Source organism: Phascolarctos cinereus, unplaced genomic scaffold, assembly GCF_003287225.1.
Source record: "Phascolarctos cinereus isolate Bilbo 61053 unplaced genomic scaffold, phaCin_HiC Scaffold_9;HRSCAF=440, whole genome shotgun sequence".
Lineage (NCBI taxonomy): Eukaryota > Metazoa > Chordata > Mammalia > Diprotodontia > Phascolarctidae > Phascolarctos > Phascolarctos cinereus.
The window spans coordinates 123,309,978-123,316,844 of NW_027556402.1; the positions used below are offsets into that span (position 1 = coordinate 123,309,978).

The 6,867-nt window shown below is 34.4% G+C and overlaps 1 pseudogene; it reads right to left on the bottom strand.

The window, feature by feature from the left end:
* Window positions 1-2,010: 2,010 nt before the first annotated feature.
* LOC110194888 (small ribosomal subunit protein eS26 pseudogene) lies at window positions 2,011-2,321 on the bottom strand (annotated as a pseudogene).
* Window positions 2,322-6,867: the final 4,546 nt, after the last annotated feature.

Below are 6,867 nucleotides of genomic sequence, written 5' to 3' on the forward strand. Positions count from 1 at the left end.
ACAGAATCTGAATTACTGGATTTTAAAAAGTGGCTACTTTTTTTACAGCCATTTATTTAAATATCATTATCAATTTTATGCAAGTAATGTTGATTAAAAAGCGAAAATAGGTTAAGTTAAAAAGGTTGGGGATATGGGAGACACTGGATCAATAACACTGCTGAGATCATTTACCAAGATCTCAGTGGAATATTTGCCACAAAGATAGGAGAAAGGATACTGTCCCCTTTCCTCTTCATTTATTTTTTATTGCTTTTTATTCACAGAAGATGTAGGCAGACTGTGTGTTCTGATATCACAAGAGTAATCTCCAAGAAAACAGAACCTCAATTGACTAGGATGTTCAGAGTGATATAAAGAATTGAAAACTGGTTCATGTGGACCATGAAATTTTGTTATCATTGATGAACATTTAAGTGAAAGTAATGTGTATTTGCAATAAGAAAGGAGGAAAACCAGCTTCACACAGGCTAAAGAAGAGTGTTAAGCAAAATTGAATTATGAAATCATCCCAGTTTCCACACCTCTATGAATTTCACTAGGTGGTCTACTTCTGATGGTGTGAAAATCAGCAGGAGAGTTTAGTAATGAAAGACAAGACACATGTGTTGATATACCATTAAATGACTGGCTTGTCTTTCCCCCAGGACACAAATTGTGTATTCTATGCTGGAAGAGCACAAACTAATTTTGTTATACTCTTGTTTTCTTAACTCCAACTTTCTATGCAAATCATCAGGCTTCTATTTGGCATTTGCATTTTTGTTTCATGCCCCACTTTTGTTAAAATTAAAATTGGCCTGCTAGTTATAACACTTCAGAATTTAGTAGCACTCCAATCTGCAGGAAGACTTAGTGATTATAGATGAAATACTCACCTCTAAATCAAATTAAAGCAAGGGAGCATCTCTTGTTAACGCTGCAAAAAATATTGTGTGTGCTATATAAATTGAGAACACTCTGCATAAAGATGGTTTTATGCCTTCCAAGTCTGAAAATATGTAATATCAGCGTATAGCTATGGATTATTATTACTGAGTGATAGTTACAAGGGAATCTATAAATAATAACAATAGAGATCTATAGCATTACGTACCTAAATGTGGACTGCAATAATAACCAAAAAAAAAAGCAAAGCACAATATTTCCCTGTAAAATAAACATTGCTTTAAAAATACAACTCTTTCCTTGTTATCACCAAAGAGTATTTACCATGGGGTTCAGAATCTTATTGACATTCAGATTTCAGGGTATGATTTTCACAGATTGATGGAATAATTAAGATAAATCACTCTCCTGAGGGTGAGTAATTTAATAAACATGACAGTAGTGATTGCAGGACCAGGTGGATACCAATGGGTGGTGAAATGAAGTGATAAAGAATCAAAATGTGAAATACGTGATTTGTCTATTTTGAAATAAATATTATTAATTTTAATAGGATCATGGCCACGAAAATAATCATAGGACCAATTCTCACGTCTAATTTACAGGTACAAAGTGGGGACAAAGTGTGTATAAATAAAATTTGATACATTTTTTTTGGTGAATCTTTATAGCCAGATTTACATTAGCCATCTAACTTTGACATTACCTGCATTCACTGGTGAAAACTCATGGATTTGGGAACCCAGAAATCCTGTCCATAATTTAATTGAAAACTACATATTTCTGCTTTTGCTTCAAACCTCCCCTTTCATACTCTTCTGTTCAGAAATTAAAAACATTTTTTCTAGTCACTCAGTTTATCTTTGTTCTGGACTTGTATAAAGAGGAAGTAAAGAAAATGCTTGTCATTTGGATTTGAGGGGTGTATTCGAAACAAAATAATGAATTAAGTCTAATATTAAAAGAAGCTAAACTTTATGCGTCGCTTTAAGATTGACGAAGCATTTTATATGTACTCCTATATTTGATCCTCACAACAACCCTATTTTTTGTTTTTTAAGGTTGACCAACCATTTGATTTTCCTCTGATCAGTTCAGGAATGTTGATGGGCAGATAACTCTTTACATAAGCTTTGGAGGAGATCTGGGGGCAGCACCATCAGGTCTGAAGCGGGGTGGAGGTGTCTCATGGGACCTGTTCCTCACTACTTTGCTGTGAATTGCACAGCTCACACAGTAATGCAGTTTCACATACAATTTGGGCAGTACATAGGAGTCGAAGACGCTGGCCTTGAAGATGTTCCTGACGGCCGTGGTTTCCACGATGTTGCGGATGACTAACTTCTTGATGGCCTTGGCCTTGGGCACACAGCAGATGCAATGTGGCCGCGGCCCTTCTTGGCGAGGCCGTTGTTCTTCCTCTTCTTGTTCATTTTGGAAGCCAGGAGGCGAAAAAGGACAACAACCCAATTTTTGCAAATCAGGAAATGGAGCTGTAGTTGAAGCTTTAGTTTTGATCTCAGGAGAACGTGGATTCTCATCTGGCTTTAGATGCTCACTAGTTATATGACCTTGAGGTAGTTACTCTACAATTCTGAGCCTTTTCTCTATATGTACAATATGGTTGATGGCACCTACATCATAAAATTGTTGTGAAGCCCAAATTATATAATGGTTACAAAGAAATTTATAATTTTCAAAGTGTTAATTAATGTTGGGTGCTTTTTATTGTTATTATGGTTAGCAAAAGACTTACTTCCCTTCTCCCCCACCCCAGGGATTCAGTTTGTCATAAATCGTGGCTGCCTATAGTAGGAATAGCAAATCTAGAATCTGTGGAAGGGGACACTGGTCACTTTTTTCTTGTTTGTATTCCTTGTTTTCCCATTTAATAAAGAGGATTTGGTCCCTATCTCAAAAAGTGGCTGGATAAATGGTCCCTTGTGATTAATTACCTTCAATGATTTTCCAAAGTTTCCTTGTACCATTTCCTAGAAAGCATATATGGACCCTGATGATCTGGAGTGTCCTTATGCCTTCTGTGATACCAAAAATTAAGCCATCTGAAGTCCTTGAACATACTATTGTCAAAATTTAAATGATACGCTTATCTTGAATATTTAACTTGAGAGTTAGCCACAGAAGTAACGATTTTTTTTTTAAATCACAATGCAGACAGAGTTAAAAGACCATAGGACTGGATTTGATTGACAAGGATCAGCCAATATTAATTTTGAGATATTCTAGAAACTCTTTCCTGTAAGAGTTAATGGTAAGCAAGATTAGGTCAGTGAGTATGTCTAATAAATATGCACACACAAGAATAAAATTTAGAGATCACTTCCAGGATATTGAGCTTAGAGTTACTTAGGGTAACCAGTTAGCCAGATAATTTCAAGTGTATTTTTATTTATTTCATTAAATATTTTTCAATTAAAAAAATAAAATTCATTTTAAAACATGGAATTCTGTATGGTCTCTCTCTCCCTTCTGTATTTCTTACATCTCTGAGAAAGCAAGACATTTAACATTAATTATACATGTGAGGTCAGGCAAAACATTTCCATATTAACAAAATTACAAGATGATGCACAGACAAAAATAAAGAACACAAAAATAAAGATTAAAAAATATATGTTTCAATCTGCTTTCAGAGTTTATCAGTTCTCTCTCTAGAAATGTGTAGAATTTTTCATTACGCATCCTTATGGATTGTCTTGGATCATTATCCTGATCAGAGTAGCTAATTGCTGTTAAGCGTACAGTGCTCTGGTTCTGCTCCCTGGCTTTGTGAGGCCATTTAAATCCTCTGAGCTTTTTCTGAAAGCATCCTGCTCACCATTTCCTAAAGGACAGTAGCATTACATAAAAATCACATACTCTACTCATTCATCCATTGCCAAATTAAACGGCATCCCCTTGATTTTTAATTCTTTGACACCACAAAAAAAGCTGATTATACATGTACACACACACACATACACGCACACACAACGGCAGAGACAGAAAGATGTACATACATATATACATAGAGATATGTAGATTTAGATGTAGACATGTAGTATGTATATATGTATGTGTATACATATATGTATTATATATGTACCTATGTATGTCATATTTTTCTTTTCTTTAATCTCCTTGAGATATAGACCTAGTAGCAGTATTTTGATGAATCACAGGTTATGCACAGTTTTCTAGCTCTTTGGGGGTAGTTCCAAATTTTTCTCCAGAAAGGTTGCACTATTTCATTACTCCATCAACAGTATATTTTTTCACATGTCCTCTGTCATTTGTCATTTTCCTTTTCTGTCATATTAGTCAGCTTGATAGTTGTGAGGTGGTACCTCAGAGTTCTTTTAATTTGCATTTCTCTAATGAATAGTGGTTTAGAGCATTTCTTTATCTGACTATTGATAACTTTGATTTCTTCTGAAAATTGCTTGGTCATATATTTTGACCATTTGTCAATTGGGGAATGGCTTACATTTTTATAAATTTGGTTCAGTCCCATATATATTCGAGCTATGGTCCTTTATCAGAGACAATAACTTTCCCCAATTTCCTGTTTTCCTTCACATTTTGGCCATATTAATTTTGTTTGTGCAAAAGCTTTTAAATATCATATAATCAAAATTATCTATTTTACTTTCTGTGATCCTTTCTACCTCTTGTTTGTTCACAAGTTATTTATTTCCTAAAATTTCCTCTTCACTTGTATTGCATTCATTCTTTTCATTTTTGATAGTTGTAATTTGGTTTTCTTCTTGTTTTAAATAAAATTAACCATTAGTTTGTCTACTGTATTTTTTTTATTAAATAAAACCTCTTCTAGTTTTATTTATTAGTTGTTATTATGTTTTTTACTTTCAATTTTTTCAATCTGTTGATTTTTGGGATTTCCATATTGGTTTTTAATTGGGATTCCAAATTTGTTCTTTTTCTAGGTTTTCTTTGTTTTTTAGTTGCATGCACAATTCATTGATCTAGACAGAGATATTTAAAGGGGTAGGGGCTATGAATAGACTATTATAGTTGTGGGTCATTAGAGAGGTCATGTCATCTGATCATTATCTGAATGAAGTATCCTTTTCACTTGTTGATACTTAATATCAACCAAATATATTAATGTTTAAAATTTCTAAAATATTAGTAGAATCTGTAAAAAAGAAGATATGTATTCATCCTATTTTACTCAACAGCATAGAATGTTAGAAGTAAAGAAGATAATACAACTATTGTGTCTAGTTCTGGTCATTAAAAAAATATTGCAAAAAATATTAACTGATCTAAGATCACCCAACTAAGAGGAGGAGAGGTCTTGTGATTCTTATGCATAGTCATCAATTAGTAAAGGATTTTCCCATCCAACAGTCTACTCAGGCAAATCACATTTCATACGTACATATCCATCCTGTGTTACTCTTGTTTATGTCCTCCTGTACATTCAAAATTGGAGCCTTCTTCAAGTTACCTTTTGAATCCAGACCAGTCTATCTTCCTATATCAAAACCTGGACTTGACTCCTGAATCCGTCATGAAATATCTGTAAATATTATAAATGTTATTGTTGCTTAGCCTTCATTATCAAAGTGGACCAATAATATCACAAGGTGATGTCTTAACTTGTATGTGAATTGGATTTAAGTAAGGCAGAGGTACACAAAGTCATCAATCACACTCTCTCTTCCAGAGTCATCAAAGTCCATTGGCAAGACAAAAGTCAAGATGACAGGTGATAGTTTAGGATATAGTAGATGAACTTGGCATCTTCAATGTCTGACCAAGCTCTAAGCACCTGTGTCAGCTGCCTTATGACTGCTGGACCAAACTGTTCTCATCCACTCAATTATTCCACTGGAGGAAGTCTTCACATGCTTTGGGGGAGACATCTCCCTAACTCACCAACAGGTTTATGGCCTGTCAGTTGCCATCAACCTAGTTTAGTTTCTCTTCCCAGGAAGTTTACTTGGATGTGACCACTGTTCATACTACAGTTTCTTGGAGCCATTGTAGAGTTGAGTGCCAGGTAGAGAACAAAGATGATGAGCAGCCCTGGAAAAGGCTTAACAAACCTTCAGACTGGATCTCCTAGTCATCCTGGAACTCTCCATATGCCCCATGCTAATAATAATAATAATGATGTTGAATGACCTAATTGTGTAAAGAATCCTGGCATGAGAGTCAAGACAACTTCAATCCAAATCCTGGCTTTCACATGTAGTAGCTGTGTGACCACAAGCAAGTAAAAAAAGTTACACCTAGTCACAAATATTTCAGATTATAAATTAGATCCATTTTATTAATTTATTTCAGTAAAGGAAGAGTAAACATCCTCATGGGCTAAAGAATTAAGTGGCATTGTCCTTTTCATCATCTCTTTGGATCTCCATCCCTCAATAAAACAGAAGCTTGGCATTAATAAAGTTTCAAAGTTTATAAATTGATTTTTATAGATTACCTCAATTGAAACTCACTACAACCCTGTAAGATAAATATTTTTTGAATCATATCTTTATTTTAAATATATAGATTCTGAGGCTCAGTGAGTTTAAAAGATTTGTGCTGGGTCACAAAATTAGTAAGTTTCTGAGGCAGACTTCAAACCTAGGTCTTCCTGTTTCCAAGTCTAACACTACAGTTCACAGTTTGCTAAGAAGTGAAATGCTAAGGAATTATCTATCCTTCCAGTGCCTAACACAATGCTTTGCCCAAGCAGATAACAACTAATGCCGTTAACCTACGTTCTCTCTCTAGCTATCACCAGGCACCGATATATAGTACAATTGCACACAGAGGTGTCAAGAATACATTATTTGTTGCAATGTCACTATTTTGTATAAATATAAATGTGCTTAGTACGTAGAGATTACCTAAATAAAAATCTGGAGAAAAAAACTATTTTGAGGGTTATTGATTTTATTTTTTTCTTTTCCCTTCCTTATTTTTTCCGGGAATGGGAAATAGGTTAAAAGAAGA